At 40.4% G+C, this 18831-nt stretch overlaps 1 protein-coding gene across 6 annotated transcripts in view; it reads right to left on the bottom strand.

The window, feature by feature from the left end:
• The window catches only part of GPBP1 (GC-rich promoter binding protein 1), a 72486-nt gene extending 67520 nt beyond the window's left edge, over nucleotides 1-4966 (bottom strand). For 4 of the 6 annotated variants that reach the window (XM_059916401.1, XM_059916405.1, XM_059916404.1 and 1 more), the window contains exons 1-2: nucleotides 4636-4966; nucleotides 2431-3397 (exon numbers count right to left, since the gene is read on the bottom strand). The gene's annotated coding sequence lies outside the window, so the exon portion shown is untranslated. Of the gene's footprint in view, nucleotides 1-2430; nucleotides 3398-3956; nucleotides 4001-4635 lie in introns of all 6 variants that reach the window. The other 2 variants (XM_059916402.1, XM_059916406.1) reach the window with 2 other exon arrangements.
• Nucleotides 4967-18831: the final 13865 nt, after the last annotated feature.

Here is an 18831-nt window from a genome sequence, read left to right as displayed (position 1 = left end):
AATAAAGTTAAATCCACATGAAGGCAGTATTAAATATGACTAGTGATTAAGCATTTGGGACTCTGGAGTCAGACTTGGAAATTTGGTCAAGACTCCAACCTAACCTTCGTCATAACCAAGTAACTCTCTCCCAGTCTCAGTCTCCCTAAAATCTTAAATTTCTCACCTATACCACTGTAACAGTAGTACTTTCCTCTAAGATATACTATGTACACAGCAAAATACATGACACAATCATCTATAAACGTTAGTCATTATAATTGTTATTTTAAACCTATATATTGTTCAGGCACATGAGGGGAAAAAAAGGGGAAAAAAAATGGGAGTGGGGGAGACAGAGGTACTTAAGGGGGGAAAAGAAACAACCCAGCAATTGTTCCAGTTACTACTGGTACTGTATATTTCAATGCAAAGAAAATAATGAAATATTTATCAAAAACTCAAGTTGAGTGAATCTGTCCTTGAACAACTGCTGTAAGCAAATTTCACAAATGTCAGACTACCCAAGGATTAAAGTTAATAGAACCTGGTCGGGCTTCCCTGGTCTCACAGTGGTTAAGAATCCATCTGCCAATGCAAGGGACACAGGTTCCATTCCCGGTCTGGGAAGATCCCCCATAACGCGGAGTAGCTAAGCCCGTGCGCCACAACTACTGAGCCTGAGCTCTAGAGCCTGCAAGCCACAACTACTGAGCCCACGTGCCACAACTACTGAAGCCTGCGGGCCTAGAGCCCATGCTCCGCAACAAGAGAAGCCACAATGAGAAGCCCGCACACCGCAACGAGTAGCCGCCCCCGCTCACCCCAACTAGAGAAAGCCCGCGCACAGCAACGAAGACCCAACATAGTCATAAATAAATAGATAAATAAATAAATTTATATTTTTAAAAAAAACCCTGGTCAGGGAATAATCGTTATCCTGATACTACTCCTTGGAGTAACAACATCAATAGGAAAAATTTAAAGAAAAATGATCACAAATAGTAAATGTTATGTGGTTCTTTTCTATAAATAAAGGCCATTCACTTCCAGTTCAACTTCTCAATCACGTTTAAAATGCATGCTCTTAAACAAGTAACTTGAACATCCACTAAGTTAAAGAATACATAAAATACAGCCTCTCCGAAGCATAAAAAATAAGGGGGGGGGGGGGGAAGAGGGGTTGTTCTCACCATAATTTTACATAAATCAAGGTGGAAACTCAATTAGAAGTACTACACACAGCTCTGACCCAGAAAACACAAATATCCTATTCTATTTTAACAGATTTATTGAACTCTAATCTCAATTTTACATCAGAAAATAAATACCATATATGTATATCTAAATACCTACAATCTTTCGGACTCGCCTACCTCTTCTGCTCTAAGTGAGCTAACAAGATACAACAATATAACAACAACAAAAAGTTCTGGGTTCAAAATAAATGAGCAACTGACCAGTTAGACCATCTTGGCAAAGTGTTCAAAAATTACAATTTTTTAATGTCAGAAAAATAATTAAATAAAATAAACTCTAATTTTAGCTACATTGATCTGTTAATATAAATTGCTTTAAAAATAAACTTTAGTTAACTTTTTAAAAACAAACACTTCTACTCAATGCCTATGATTCACTGAAAAACTAAATGCAGTAACAAATCGTAACACCACTCAATACTCAAATATACAAATATTATTAAAACATGATACTCTTATTTGTCAAAAGATTTCTATTATAGCAATTAACATTCACAACTTTTTTAACAAGCTTTGTTTATAAACTTAAGGCAGTATAACCTTCCAAGGGAGAAAACATACTCGTTTTTTTTTTTTTAAGTTATTTGAAAGGTTCTTAGTGCACCTTGCTCACTTCCTCTCAGTTTCTGTTCCTAGTAATGAACTGACTTTTTGGAACTCAGATCTTAAGGAATAATTTGAAATACAAAACCACTTCAAAAATTGTTTCAAGAAATTTCTATAATGGATTAAAAAGTTAGGAACTGTTACCCTTAAAACAATTTACTTCATGAAATACCAGATTAAAAGTCAAGCCCTTTGTTTTAAACAACTACCTAATTCTAATTTGGAACACTAAACTGCACTTAGAACACAATTTACACTCATATTTAGAAAAATAAACTGGCTATTTGTTGTGTTTTTTTCCTACCTTTCTACCAATCCATAAAGCCATACTGACCATATGGATTGTCTTTTACTTTAGAAGCACGAAAACTTCAAATTTGGACTGTTCCATCTGAAATATTCTTAACTTTTAATTCTTTCTGCATTTCAATTTACTTAATAGTTGTTTTCAGACTGCCCAGGAAACTGAAGCCAAGCAATCTTACTGCAAGAAACTGAAAGGCTTCCAAGAATAACACAGGGATAAAGTTGACTCTCATTACAGTTTACAAACGGACATTTGATTTGCTCACCATACGGTACTTACAAATTCCAACAGGACTGCACAGGAAGGTGTTGGGTTTTTCTCTGTAATCTTTATGTTTTCCAGTTTGTTTTTTTATTTTGTATCCTCTGAAATAAAATCCAAGTTCTTTGAAGATACTTAACCTATGGCTACTTGACATAGAGTTACTTCAGTCAGCTACCCATACTTCTGTTTTAAAGTTTTCATATGGTTATCTCCAGAATTAGCCAAGTTCCTTGGATTTAAGATTTTAAAGTCTTCTTTATTATTCCATGTACTTGTCACTGTTGTACTTATCCACTCCAGATGAAATATCCAATTTACGAGCCAAAAAGCAAAAACAAAAAGAAAATTTCACATCTGAAGAGCATTCCTAAACATCAGCATAAACAGAGACACACAGCTATCTCAATACTACCATGCTGCTGGGAAACTGCAACATCTTAAATTTCCATGTAAATAAAAGATAAAAGCAAAAAAACTCTGTATTCGTTCAATGTCTTCATTTAGAAAAGCTGTCCCATTGTGACATGAAAAGGGCTGAGGTCAAAAATTCCTAAAACTTTAAATAAAGGTAAAAATAAACTGCCATGAAACTTCAGCAATATTTAAACAGTAATTTGAAACTGCAGAGAAACTACTCAGTACACAAATCAAACATATCTTACAGTTCTGGCTGAAGAACACCAACAACAGGGGAGGGATTGGGGGGTGGGGGGGAGGCAAAAATACCACCAGCTGAAATACTTTAACCAGTTATATAATCCGTCTGAACCAAAATACTGAAGAAATGCCTGGGTCTCTTTAAAGCTTGTAGAATTGTTCACTACTATCAATTCACTTCAGAGATGATTCTTGCCAATTTTAATAAACTTCTGGGGCAAAATTATCCAGAAACATTGTAATTCCAAAATGGCCACTTGAAATATCCGGGGCCTTTTTACACAAAACCTAGAAGATGATCTTCATATCTGAGTAATTCAATCACCTGTAAAAGTTATAAAAAAAACAATTTAAATTACACAGTGAGCTTTAATTTTGAGCTAAAAATTAATCCCCATCCTAAACAGTCAACCTCTGGAGAGAAATGCACTTCTATACCAAGCAAGCACCCAAAAAAGGTCAACAGTATGAAAAGGACTTCAGGATATGTAGAGACAAGGGAAAAACGATGGGAGATGGTATTATGGAGGGCAAGCGCTGATTTCAACTGGGAAGGGGGTGCGGATGTAAGCTAACAGGATTATATAAGCAAACCTCCTTATACTTTGAGTAAATATTACAAACTGTGAAACAAGCAAACAATCTTACAAAAGACCTTCTGTATTTTCTATTCAATCTACCAAAGGAAAACGAATAGAAAGGTGTGCTGCCACCGAGCATTACTAAATGCAACTTAGAGAATGAGGGATATAAAGAGAAAGACGCTCCCTCCAAATCAGAATGTCCAAAAGAAGAGGCATGTTTTCCCCGCTCAGAGTAGGAAGGTTAGTGCCTGAGAAGTGGGGCGAGAACATTCCTTAAATTCGCCCGAAGGTGAGACTTACCCGGCTTCTAAGGGCAGCAAGGAGATGTGAGGGCTCCCAATTTCCTTGAATTAAGGAAACAGATTTCCTTCTCACAACACTGAGGGGGTGGAAGAACCTAGCCCTTTTCGTAAACCGCGTTCAGAGTTGTTCTCTCCCCCAAACAGACCAGTCCCCTCAGACCCCACGGGAGTCAGAGGGACTAGGCAGCGCTCGCCTCAGTCCACAGCTCGGGCCACGGACCTCGAGAGGCGGGCTGACCGGGCGCGCTGAGAAACCACCGAAGGCCACAACTCGGCCTCGACTCCCTCAGCTCTCCGAGAGCGGCAGCGGTGCGGAAGGAGGCGGGCGCGTGCGAGAGGCCGGAGGGGGGAAGACCAAGCACGGACGGCGCCGGACTCTTTCCCAGCCTCCGCCAAACAACACCCCCCCCACCAGCCGCCCAGGCTAAGCCACCCACCCCCTCCCCACGACTGCCACCTCCGCTCCACCCGGGCCAACACCTAGAGGGGCCTCCCCGCGCTGTCCTTCCCTCTCTCTCCTTGCTCTCCCGCCACCTCCCCCCCCCCGCCGCCGCCCGCGGGCAGCCTCACACCTCGCGCCGCCAACGCCGCTCCCGACCCCTCAAACCTTAACGCCGACACGGGCACCCCCCCTCCCCTCCCCAGACCCCGGCGCCGAGCCCAGAGGACGCTGTTACCTTCTGCGACACCAGAGGTGCCCCTGGCCTGGGGGTGCCGCTGCGCTCGATCCCGGGAGGAGGTTTTCGGTACTTTGAATAATCCCCTTTTGCCGCTTTTCCCTCCCCCACGACCAGTCTCAGTCCCAAAATGGCGCCGACCCGATCCGCAATGTTCTGGGCCCAGTCTCGCGAGATCGTGGAAGGCGGCGAGGCGGGGAAGGAACTAGAGGAGCTGAGGAGAAGGGAGGGGAAAGGCGGGGCGAGGAGAAGGAGGAGGGAGATAGGGTGTGGAAGAATTGGTACGAACAAACCTACTGGGCGGGGCAGCAGGAGGAGCGCCTCCACCAAAGAACCTTCTGGCCCAAGCAACCGTTCACGCCCCGGCCAAAGAAGCTCCGCCCTCTACGTCGGGCGGCTGGGGGGAGGGGAGGAGGGCGTGGTTATGCCTAGGGGCGGGGCTTCGAGGAGGTCCCGGAGGCAGGGGCGCGCAGGGGGCGGTGGCTCCGCGCGGTGACGTCAGGAGCAGCTGGAGTTGGGGATTACCCCCTGCTGCTGACGTGAGGACGGTGAACAATCGGGAAGGTTCGGTGGAAGGGGGAATTCCCCGCTGCTCCCTGAGGAGCCCCTCCTCCCGCCCTTCCCCCAGTCCGGGGCCAGCCCGGAGCCTGGGATGGTGGAGCCGCCGGGGTGGGGGTGGGAGTGCCAGAGGGGAACGATGCTTCGGGAGGCGGCCGCGCGGGCTCGAGTGGCGCGCGCCGCGGCGTCTTCCACTGCTCGATGTTCGGAGGTGCCGCGGCGCGCGCGATGCGCCGAGTACCGCGCTGGGGCCTGGGCGGCTGCGAGATCACATGCTCGCCTGTACACGGCCGCTCCGCGGGCGGAGCGCCGGCAGGGTTGGCGCAGGGCTAATCGGGCGCCCTGAAGCAGTGGATCCACTACCGTGTGCAGATATTAGAGGGTGTCGGACATAAATAATATAGGTATGGAAGGCTGGTGACTGAAGAGGCGAGACTCGCTCGTTGGAAACGAAGCCCAGATTCTCAAGGGATAAAAATGGCTACTGGATATAATCATGCTAATTATCGTTTCTCTCTTTATTAAATCTACAGCAGGGGAGAATTATTTCAAGTGTCTCGGTCCCACACAGCTCAGACGATTTTGTGTAGAATTCTGTGGGCGTCACCATTTTCTAGTTGCGATACCTTTTCGCGTTGTAACTGAAGGCTCACTTTGAAACCTGTGAAATTAGCCTTCCAAGAGGAAGAAAAGTAACCATGTTTGTTTACGGATTACGTGGGGGGAAGGTGTCTTAACGAGGGAAAATCCAGAGAATAAAAAGTACTTGGCTCTTCGCCCTCCTCTAAGCCACGAAGACTTCATACACGGAAACTTTATGGTTCTTTTATATGCATTATGGGGTTTGTAGTTTAATGGACTGCTTCTAAAAGCTCCTTGAAAGAATATTTGAATGTAAACTCACCTCAAAAATTACACCTCCCAATCTTTTAGTCTTCGTAGGGGAGGTGGACACTTGGCAATTAATAATGCCTCGCTGAGTGCAAAGAAATTAACACTTGCTAGATTCCTTGTCTGTGCCAAGCACTTAATCCTTATTCCAGTCTCTGAAGTGGGTGTTACTTTCCTCATTTTGTAGATGAGGAAACTGGTTCGGGTTACACGACATGGAAGTTGGGTGCCACAACTTGCCTGTACCAGACTTTATCGCAAGTCCGTTTGGGTCTTAATTCACCTTCTTTCCACCACACCACATTGCTTCCGTAGAAGTAACTTATGTATTGGGACAAGACCTGCTTCTCCTTCTGTTTCTAAGCATGATGTCAATTCAATAAACAAAGGAAAATTATTGATTTAATTTAAAAACACGAATTGTGCCTTTCCTATGGCGAAAGACATTGTGAAGTTGAAAACCAAATAATGAAGTAGAGAAACAGTTGTAACATGGATGACAAAAAGGTTAATACTTAATTATAGACACTTGGCTGCTATCCTTAATATCTAATAATGTTTAATTTACATAATAAATACATCAAGAGCTCTTAGAAATTAAGGAACAGATAACCATACTGACTCTTTTAAAAAGTCAAAGGACATGAACAAGCTAATCATGTATGTGTCAGTAATTAATGGAAAGATGCTCTACCTCACTAAAATCAGAAAAAAACGAAAATAAAACTAATAGTGACCTACTACTTTCTCCTAGCAGATCGGCAAATATTTAAGAGTAAAACCTAGATGAAGGTATAAGGAATAGGCATTTGCATTAACCCGTATCAGCTGATCTTCTACATCTTAGTCTTTTTATTTGTAAAAAATAGGAAAGGTGTCCAATAATTTATAAAGATACTCATTGATAAGTTGCTTAAAATTACAAAAAAAAAAGGAAACAACCCAAATGCATATAAATACAGTGAGTAAATAATGGTACATCATAGATGGAATATGAAGCCATTAAAAATGAGGATATACTTCTTTGTAAAAAAAAAAGGTCACATGAAAAGATGTTCACAGCATACCGTTAAGAAAAATAAGAGGTAGATTACAGGACCGTCCATTTTTTGTCATCTAAAAAAAGTGTATATCAAAGGATAAAGTCTGACTGAATAGATACCAAAATGTTACCAATGCTTATTTCCAGGTAGCAGAATAATAGAGGATCTTTATTCTTCATACCTGTTAAGGGCCTATGTTACTTTTCTAATCGTTAGGAAAAAGCTAACTAAAAAATTAAATACGAGAACTTGTCTCCAACCAGTAACATGTTCTCCATTATTTTATTCATTTAGTGAAATCTAAACAAAGGATTTATCACATAATAGAGTATTTTAATTTATTAATGAACATACATTATAGTAGTTTGAAAGAACACTTTTTTAACCAAGCCCTATATAAGAAATATTGAATAAGTTTGGTAATTCTTTCAATGGTTTTATAAATATTAGTCACAAAGAGATTAAGTAGCTTGCTCCAAAATAATGTTAGCCCAAGTATATATGATGTGTAAATGAAGGTATTCATTTCCAACTTATTTGTAATAGTGAAAACCAGAGAACCTAAACGTCTACCAACCGAGTACTGGTTAAAAAACTAAGGTACATCCATATAGTAGAATACAGTACAGCTGTTAAAGAATAAGGTAGGCCAACATATGCAAAGATGTTCAATATGTTAAGAGATAAAAGTATGTGGCAAAACAGTATATATAGCATCAGAATCTATTATTTTTTCAAAGTAGGTATATTTATATAGAAGTAACTAAAGAATAACTTTAATATCATCAAATCAGGATTTTTTTTGTTTTCTTCACTGCTGTACTATTTGAATATACTATTTTATAATAACAATGTTTAAAACTTTATTGCCCCAAAATCTGCAGCAATTGGGGAGCAAAATAAAATATTTCTGTAGGAAACCATGTAACTATATCCAGTGTTCCTTTTCTGTGTTCCCATTGTACAACCCTGTGCTTACCTCTATGATTATCTACCCATTTTTACCTCTACCTTGATCCTGGAAAGTGTCCAGGAGCTTCCTTATCATCCCCCTACACTTATTATACTAGATTATAGTTGCTGATTTTCTTACTTGTCTCTACCATGGAACTCAAAGATCCCTGAAAGCAACAACTATGTCTTTTTTTTTTTTTTTTTTTAGAAATACAACACAATAGAGACATTAGAGGTAAATAAGCAAGGCATCTTTTTTTTTTAAATTTATTTATTTATTTATGGCTGTGTTGGGTCTTTGTTTCTGTGCGAGGGCTTTCTCTAGTTGCGGCAAGTGGGAGCCACTCTTCATCGCGGTACGCGGGCCTCTCACTATCGCGGCACGCGGGCCTCTCACTATCGCGGCCTCTCTTGTTGCGGAGCACAGGCTCCAGACGCGCAGGCTCAGTAATTGTGGCTCACGGGCCCAGTTGCTCCGTGGCATGTGGGATCTTCCCAGACCACGGCTCGAACCCGTGTCCCCTGCATTGGCAGGCAGATTCTCAACCACTGCGCCACCAGGGAAGCCCCAACAACTATGTCTTATTCATACTTATTCATAGCAACTAGTATAGTTTCAGCCACAGCATAAATATTTGTTAAGTGCATGCCTTCCCCACCTTTAGTCTTTGTTTTAACCACACAGTACTCACAGTTCTCAGAATTTCCCTTGTTCTTGAACATTCTGTGCAGATATTATTCCCTTTTACTAGATTACGTTTCTCCTCTCCACTCTCTACTTTGCAAATTCTTTTTTTTTTTCTACTTTGCGAATTCTTATTTCTTATCCCCAGAGACCCTGTTCAAATGGTAGTGAGGTAAACAACAATCAGATAAAGGTTGGAACGTCCTTCTCTGGACTCTCACATGGATTTACACTCACTTTTATCACTTTGTGCCCCCCCTTTCTAGACGGTGAGACTGTGGTCAGGGACAGTGTTCTATTCATCCTCTGCCCCTAAATCAATGCTCAGCCCATAGAACATCCTCAGTGAATATGACTGGCTGGGTGGTTGAATGAAGGGTCCAGAACCCACTCAGCTCCGTTCCTATGCACCAGCACAGCCTGACCAGTCTCTGAGGTCACTGCCGAGGTACAGAGGTCCTCTCATATTCTCTGTTTACTGCCGATTGTGGTCCTACTATTGCACTCTGGTGGTTCACAGACAATCCAAGTTGAGGCTCAAATATCTCGCTTGAAGAAAATCAGAGACTCACACAGGTTTTCTCCTTGCTATCATCAAAAATATTTGCATGCTTCTCTTTTTTCTTGGCAAGTTTCAAAACTTTGTGCTGATCTGATTAATGGGTCCCTCTCCTCAATGAGTTTGATAAGTGGAGAGCCCATTCCCATTTTGTTCATTGCTGTGTCCCCAGCAACTGGCATGACGCTGGGCACAGAGTAGGCATGCCATAAATATTTCCTGGATGAATGAAGGATTGGTTAATGAAAATAAAAACATTTTGAAGAGAAATGTTTCAGGAACAACCCTGCTCTACAAGAAATAAAAAGTTCTTTTTTTCAAGTTATGTAACAAATGAAAAAATGATAGAGTATAATTCTAACTTTGAAAAGATCTGTTTTGTCCTTAATCTTGATGACATTTAAAGATAAATTTGATTGATAAATTTGGGGTTCATTAATAAAAATTTTTAAGTACAGAAGTTGTACATGTAGAAAGTTTGACAGACACAGAAGAGTATAAACAAATGAAAATTACCTATAATCCACCACCCAGAAATAACGGCTTTTAAATATTAATGTACTCCTTTTAAGTATTTGTTCTTTGTATATCTTTGTATCATAGCGTATACAAAGCTTTATATCCAGGACTTTCCCGGTGATCCAGTGGTAAAGAATCCGCCTCCCAATGCAGGGGACGTGGGTTAGATCCCTGGTCAAGGAACTGAGCCCTGTGCACCACAACTACTGAGCTCGCGCACCTCAACTAGAGAGCCTGCGTGCCGCAAACGACAGAGCCCCCGCGCCCCGGAGCCTGCATGCCACAACTAGAGAAGAGATAACCCGCACGCCACAACTAGAGAGAAGCCCGTGCGCCGCAACAAAGAGCCCGCGCACTGCAACAAAGATCCCCGGTGCCGCAACTAAGACCCAGTGCAACCAAAAATAAAACAAAATAAATAAGTAATAAATAAATAAATCTTAAAAAAAAGAAAACACATTTATTAAAAAAAATTTTTTTAATAAACCTTTATATCCATTTTTTAATCCATGTGTTCAAAATTTCCCATATTAAAAAAATTCTTCCTTTTGTCTATGTTCCATTTTAAGGATTAACATAACATTTGATTTGTAAATTTAAAAATTTTGTACTAGTCTTTATGCTCTCTTGATTTTAACACAGTAAGGATGGTTACTATTTTTGAGCCACTTTTCTAACCTGCCTTCCACTAGAAAAGGTTCCTGATCCTATTAAGTTTTACTCAATTTAATTCATGATTCTAAATTTAAGTTTACCAAGCATTTTCTCCTTTTGATGAGTTTTTCAATTGTACATAGAATTAATTACTGGAGAATTGACCACTTACTCCTTAATCAAAGCCGATACGTGGGTTGACAAGTATTCCTCCCGGGTCCAGTTATGGGTGGCCCAGTTTTCCTAATTGGCACTTCCATGTCTGTATTCCTCCCTTTGTCCTAGAAGGTATGCAGGAACACTATTAGCATGAACACAATTATCAACAAAATTTTTAAATGTTCTCTCCAATATGTGACTTCCAAAACTTCTTGCATGGCATCTATAATTTTAAAGCTACAGCAGGAATAAATGCATGTAAATCGTTGTAGATAAAGTGAAGAAAACGTTTTGTAGAGTTTTTAAAAGATTTGTGATCTATTTCAATATGTTGTTTCCTCTGTCATCTCTGGAGATGGAATACGAGGAACCCTGGAGGTGTAATTGCCACCACCCCCTGCACCTTGTTACTGACCAAGTGACATGAGAGAAATTCAGTCAAGAGCTGGGCTACTCTGCTACCTCTTGATTCTAGGTACAATAAATATGTGGGGCACTGCTTAGGAATATTCTCTGTGATGGAATTTCCCTGATATTTATCCTCTTAGCTTTCCAAATTCATTTTGGGGTATCACCCTCCAACACTTTTGGCTCAGAATACCCATTTTGTGAAAGGAAATCCATCATGTACTTTAGAAAGTTTATTGAATCAATAGCTTCCCAGTGCAATTCAGTGGAAAACCCTGCCCCTCCAAATAATACTACTTAAATGCATTAATGCCTCTTGTAACACTGAGTCTAATTGCCTAAAGAGCCTATAGGGATACAGACTGGAGGCTAAATGGCATGATCAAAAGCCAGTCAAAGGATATCAGATATGGAAGTAAAACTAAAGATTTCTCATTTTGATACCTAGTATTAAGCCTTTAAGTTTCAGAATTAAACAATCATAGATCACTTCAACTTTACTAAGACCAGAAGCTGTGTTCACACTAACTGGCTTTTAAAAAATTCATAGGAATTAATATGGTAATAGTTTTTGTTATCAGAGCATCTTTTAAATTTTAACCTTTTTCTTCCTTTTTAATTATGAAAATGATACAAGTTTATTATAAAATCAAATAATACAAAAGTGTATAAATTAAACAACAAGGTCCTACTGTATAGCACAGGGAACTATTTTCGATATCTTGTAATAAACTATAATGAAAAAGAATCTGAAAAATAATACATATATATTCTTTTTCAGTTGTATACAAATATACAACTGAATCACTTTGCTGTATACCAGAAACTAACACAGCATTGTAAATCAACTATACTTCAATAAAACATTTGAACATTAAAAAAAAAAAAAAACCTATTGGAGATAAATAACATTCATGGAGGACATCCTAAGCATCAGTACTCTACATAGATGGCTCAATTTATTTTAGGTCAAGGATCATTGTGAGAATCTAATGGTAATAATGTACACCGTCCCCAGGGGGGAAAAAGTACATTTCTACATACATACAAAAGGTACATGCTCTGTCAGAGGGTGCACAGCCCCCTGTAGCCTATCTGACAATGATCTAGGAGAGTCAGGGGTGTCTCTAAATTAAGAATCACTGTCCGACTCACAGACATAGAAAACAGACTTATGGTTACCAAAAGGGAAAGGAGGGAGGAGGGATAAATTAGGAGTTTGGAATTAACATATACACACTACTATATATAAAATAGATAAGCAATAAGGGCCTACTGTATGGCACAGGGAACTATAGTCAATATCTTGTAATAACCTATAATGGAAAAGAATCTGAAAGAGAACAGATATATAAATATGTATAACGGAATCACTTTGCTGTACACCAGAAACTAAGACAACATTGTAAATCAGCTATACTTTAATAAAAAGTTGTTTGTTTTGAAAAAAAAGACTATATAAATTAGAAGTGGGCTTCCCTGGTGGCACAGTGGTTAAGAATCTGCCTGCCAATGCAGGGGACATAGGTTCGAGCCCTGCTCCAGGAAGATCCCACATGCTGCGGAGCAACTAAGCCCATGCACCACAACTACTGAGCCTGCGCTCTAGAGCCCACAAGCCACAACTACTGAGCCCACGTGCCGCATCTACTGAAGCCGGCGTGCTGTAGAGTCTGTGCTCCGCAACAAGAGAAGCCTGCGCACCGCGATGAAGAGCAGCCCCCACTCACTGCAACTAGAGAAAGCCTGCGCGCAGCAACGAAGACCCAACACAGCCAAAAATAATAAATAAATAAAAATAAATAAATAAAAAATAAAAGCATTCCTTTACGAGTGGACATCTGGTTTAAAAAAAATAAATTAAAAAAATAAATTAGAAGTAAAATCCTACTATACCTCCAGAGTTAAGCTTTTGTGAAGTTTGTTGTGATCCTTGTAGATTTTTTCCTATGCATACGTGTTGTACACATATATATTTTAACAAATTGGACTATACATACTATTCTGCAATTTGTTTTTTCAACTTAGTAATATATGGACATCTTTCTATGTCAGTACACTTAGTGCTAACTTACTTTTAAGAATTGTGGGGGCTTCCCTGGTGGCGCAGTGGTTGAGAATCTACTTGCCAATGCAGGTGACACGGGTTCGAGCCCTGGTCTGGGAAGATCCCACATGCCGCGGAGCAACTAGGCCCGTGAGCCACAACTACTGAGCCTGCGCGTCTGGAGCCTGTGCTCCGCAACAAGAGAGGCCGCGATAATGAGAGGCCTGCGCACCGCGATGAAGAGTGGCCCCCGCTTGCCACAACTAGAGAAAGCCCTCGCACAGAACCGAAGACCCAACACAGCCATAAATAAATAAATAAATAAACAAACAAACAAACCCCCCCCAAAAAAAAACCCTACAGAAGTTGAGTTTATTGAACTAATTAAAAAAAAAAAAAAGAATTGTGTAATAATCCATTGGAAGAATTCACCTTATTTAACCAGTGTCTTATGGAAGAGCATTTAGATTGTATCTAATTTTTTCTTCTATAAACTGTAGAGTAATAAATGTTTCTGAATTTAGAGAGTGTGTTTGGAGAGGAAGGAGAGGGAAGTGGTGGAAAAATTATGGTAATATGCCAGAGGGTGACCCATTGAGCCAAGGATGGTAGTTTAAAAGGAAGATTTGGCAAAATAACATTATTTATTGAACATTTATGATGAACCAGGTCCTAGACAGATGCAATCCATGCTGCCATTGTTCATTAATAGTGTTACTACTTTTACTTTAATAGACTCAGGTTCATCTGGATTCCACATAGTAATGGAAAGATCATGGGCTTTGGAATTAGGCAGACCTTGGCTTGAATACTAGCTCAATTCAATTCAGATTTAATTATATTAGGCACTGCTGTGCTGTTGAGGATACAGAAATGATTAAAACACAATCTGTCCTCCAGGCTCTTACAACCTGAGGGATGAAGCTGACATAATATCTGTTTTCTTCACTGCTGTATCCTCCAGCGCCTAGAACAGTGCTAGCAATAGTAACCACTCAACATTTGTCAAGTGTATGGATCTCAAGACTTTATCCCAAGTGCTATGTTAGAGGTATGCAGACTGCTGTGAGGTGGCTTTCAAAGAAGCCTTTGAAAAACTGAGTCTGATGAGTTGAACAGAATTCCAGGAGGCAAGGGCCTTCCAGTTAAAATCTGTTGCAGAGCCAGAGGTGCAAAGATGAAAATAAACCAGAGCAAGGCATTTCCAAAGATGCAAAAGAAGTGACTGCCACCACACAGACTGCTAGGAGCCATGAGGGAGGACCAGAGAACAACACAGAGAACACATCCCAAGAGCCTTGACCCTGTGCTAGGGAGATTAGGTATTTATCCTGAAGGCTTCGGAGAATCTTTATTTTAAGTAAGAAAGAGACATGTTGGATTCATGTTTTACAAAGAGCCTCCTTGTGATCCTCTGAAGAAGAGATTAGGAAAATGAAACTCCATGAAGGGAAAAGCTAAAATGCTATGGCAGTGATCCAGGTGAAAGATGATGATGTCTTGAGACTGCCGTGGCCATCTTTCAGTTGCTCCTACACACCATAATTCTCCTCCATGATTCTTCTAACACACCACGATTGTGTAAAGGGTCATCACACAAACTGTTCCTTTTGGCTGGAACATACGTGATCTCCCACTCTCTGCCACCAGTTCTTACGAGCTCTCAAGTTTCAGCCTAAATGTCACTTCCTTAGGTAGTCGTCCCTGACCCCCTAGTTCCCCTTGTACTTACTTATAGCACTGATCGTAACTATAAGTTAAACAGTTACTTTTATGGTTATTTGTTTGATATATGCCTCACGCACTGGACTCTGGATTTCATGAGGAATTGAGTGAGTGTATAGGTGAATGGACAGAGAAAGATATGAACAGATTCAAGAGTGGATACAGAAAATGTTATGTTTAAATGTTTGTGAAGGTAAGGCAAGAAAAAACTAGTTTCTAATTTGGTCACCTGTGTTGATGCTGGTGGCATTTTCTGAGCTATGAAATTAAAGAAGAGAAACAAATTAGGTGGAAGATGGAAATCACAATTCAGATTGGGACATGTAGTGAGTATGAATCTCAGATCACAAACTCAAGTGGGCAAGAAATAGAACTCAGCTAGGTTTCCATAATAAGCCCTATATCTCAGTGTTAATTTCAGTCACCTCCAGCGCCGACTCCAATGATAACTAAGGCTACTGATTGTCTCAGTCATAACTATCCAGCTTCACTCTTGGAGTTATTTTGCATCTATTTTATTTGTGTCTTTTCCTCCTTTTTTTTCTTTTTCTTCCTAATTTTCTCTCTTTCTAAGCCATTAAGTCATTAAAGCAAAGTTATCACAGTTGTTTGACATCTCTGTCAAGATTCCAACAAATGTGTGCTTATAAATTAGAGCATGAGTGATCTTGATTGGAAATAAAGAGATGATTTCTGGCAGAAATTTACTAAATATTAGAATGGCTAACAGAGTAGTTTGAAGAATTGCCATCTTTTAAGTTTCAGACTTGAAAGAAGTTTAAAGTGGAGACTTTAAAAAAAAAATGGCGGGGGAGGACTTCCCTGGTGGTGCAGTGGTTAAGAATCTGCCTGCCAATGCAGGGGACATGGGTTCGAGCCCTGGTCTGGGAAGATCCCACATGCTGCAGAGCAACTAAGTCCGTGAGCCACAACTACTGAGCCTGAGCTCTACAGCCCGCGAGCCACAACTACTGAGCCCACGTGCCACAACTACTGAAGCCCATGGGCCAAGAGCCCATACTCCGCACCAAGAGAAGCCACCGCAATGAGAGGCCCACGCACCGCAACAAAGAGTAGCCCCTGCTCACTCCAACTAGGGAAAGCCTGCGTGCAGCAACTAAGACCCAGCCAAAAATAAATAAATAAATAAATTTTAAAAAAATGGTGATGGGGCACCTAGCCAGCACTTCTCCCATTTGAAAATAGAATGCCGGTTTCTTTTTTTTTTTTTTTTTTTTTAATAGCTACTTTATTATTTATTTATTTATTTTTGTTTGTGTTTGGGTCTTCGGTTCGTGCGAGGGCTTTCTCTAGTTGCGGCAAGCGGGGGCCACTCTTCATCGCGGTGCGGGGACCGCTCTTCATTGCGGTGCGCGGGCCTTTTCACTATCGCGGCCCCTCTCGTTGCGGGGCACAGGCTCCAGACTCGCAGGCTCAGTAGTTGTGGCTCACGGGTCCAGCTGCTCCGTGGCATGTGGGATCTTCCCAGACCAGGGCTCGAACCCGTGTCCCCTGCATTAGCAGGCAGATTCTCAACCACTGCGCCACCAGGGAAGCCCGTAGAATGCCGGTTTCTTAAGAGAACCCATTCTGTGTAGTATGAGTGGGACTGATCCCACCCCATTAGCCATTTCCCTCCCTATTCCTCAGTTCCAAGTGTGGATCTGTGTCCTATTCCTGCCTGATTGGAATACTATCTCCACGGCTACAGTGTTGATTTGGAGCACCTGACTCAAGATAGATCCATCAGAACCTTCTCTGAGACTTTTCTACAGAGTCTATCAGGAAAGCCTTCTCTTTCTACTGGGGTTACTAAAAACTGAGGGGGTGTAAATCTGGGATTTCCAGTGGAGGAACTCTGGAATTTCCATCCTGCCTACCATGTAGCTCTCAGAGGCAAACATAATCAGAATCCTAACATCATTTTAGTCCTTGGATCTAGTCCTTCCTGAAGTAATGACCATCTCTGGACTTCATAGTAATGCAAGCAAATAAATTTCCTTTATTGCTATACTAGTTTGTGTTACATTTCTGTCACTTTCAGTCTAGGAGTATCTGTGAATTCAGGGTCTTTGTCCTTTAGGCTGGCTGATACTATGCAATGTTTTCTTTCATCCATGATATCCAGAGTCCATTTGTGAAAGACCTTTGGTTTCTGGTAAAGGAACTGGCCATCGGAAACAACCAATGGGGTAAATGAAACAATTCTGGTGTTTTTCTCCCTTCTTGTGTCAACACTGTGGCTAGCCCAAAGAAAAATCAACTTCACTTATTCTATCTATAAATAAGTTTCCCTTTAAAGCAGGATTTCTTTTGTGGAAAATAAATTGAAAAGGAAGCAATTTATCCTATCCAATTGTCCTCCATCATCCAGGGCAGAAGCTTTTTTCACTTCAACAGAATGAAAAGGGAATCTGAGAAAGACTCTGGGAAGTCTCCCTACAGTTAACATTCTTTTCTACTGCAAAGGATGAATTCAACCAGACTTCTAGAAGTGTAAAATGAACAGGTGAAGGAAGGCAGTCACTTTGAGGGGAAAAAGTTGGTGACTCAAAGAGTGAGAGAAAAGCAGAATTGGAATGAGAAAATAAATTGGATAAGAGAGAAAGAAAACTGAAACAGAAAAATAACCTGATTTAGAATTTTCTTTGTTGTTCTTTGCTTTAACTTACATGCAAAAAATGTATTTATCGATGCCATAATCATTCATCCATTAAAAAAAACCAAAGTCATATAAAGCCTACTCTGACCTAGGCACAGGCTAAATGCTGAGGATGCAACAGGAATAAGATACACATGACCCCATCTATATTTATGAAAAACAAAGTTTGATTGTAGGCAGGATTGAGAAGAGAGAAATAGTTGAGGGAGATTAAGAGGTACAAATTTCCAGTTACAAAATAAGTCATGGGTATGAAATATACAGTCATGGGTATGAAATACAGTTGATAAGTATGTAATATCTGTGTATTGTAACAGATAGTTAACTAAATTTAACATGGTGATCATTTTTTAGCATATTATATGTAATATATATGTAACATATTACATAAAACATGCATTGTATAATAATGTAATCTAGTATAATGATACATAATTATGTGATCTATTATATATAATAGATTATATGTGTATGAATCTTTATATATAACTTTGTACCAAAAATAAGCAGTATTACACATTCTTGCATATACTGAACATCACTAAAAATCATCAAGTATCATCAAGTAAAAATCATCAAGGAAATTTTCAACAAATTACAAAAAAACTGAAATCTCGGTCTTAAGTTTGTTTGGGTCATTATAACAAAATACCATAAACTGGGTGGCCTATGAACAACAGAAATTTATTTCTCAAATTCTAGAGGCTGAAAAGTCCAAGATCAAGGCACCAGCAGATTCAGTGTCTGGTGAGAGCCTGCTTCCTGGTTCACTGTGTCCTCACATTGTAGAAGGGTCATTGTGATCATTTTGAAATGTATAGAAATATAGAATCACTATGTTGTGTACCAGGGACTAACATAGTGTTGTAGGTCAATTATATTTCAGAAACAAACCAAACAAACAGATCAGATTTGTGGTTGCCAGAGGCCAGAGGTGGGGGAGGTAGGGGGAGGGGCAATTGGATGAAGGTGGTTAAAGGGAACAAACTTCTAGTTATAAGATAAGTAAATCCTAGGGATGTAATGTACAACATGATAACCATAATTAACACTGCTGTACTGTCATCCATACCAGCCCCTGAGAACTAAAGGATCCTTGCCTTAATTTATCCCTGTGTTGGTTTCTAAAGCACCTGGTATTTGACGGAGATGTTTTGCAGCTGTGCTTTAAGAGAAATGCTGTGGTCAACTGCTCTGAACCGGCCAGCTCTGACCTGACCACAGGAACATGTCTGAGCAGATGAGACCTGGAGGTGTCCAAAAGTTACCTTTGCTTCATTACCATGCTAAGGTCTCCGCCCAAGGGGGGATGTGTACTCTGCTAGGCACAAT

The sequence above is a fragment of the Balaenoptera ricei genome, chromosome 3, assembly GCF_028023285.1.
Source record: "Balaenoptera ricei isolate mBalRic1 chromosome 3, mBalRic1.hap2, whole genome shotgun sequence".
NCBI classification, from domain to species: domain Eukaryota; kingdom Metazoa; phylum Chordata; class Mammalia; order Artiodactyla; family Balaenopteridae; genus Balaenoptera; species Balaenoptera ricei.
This window is presented reverse-complemented; position numbering and strand designations above follow the sequence as displayed.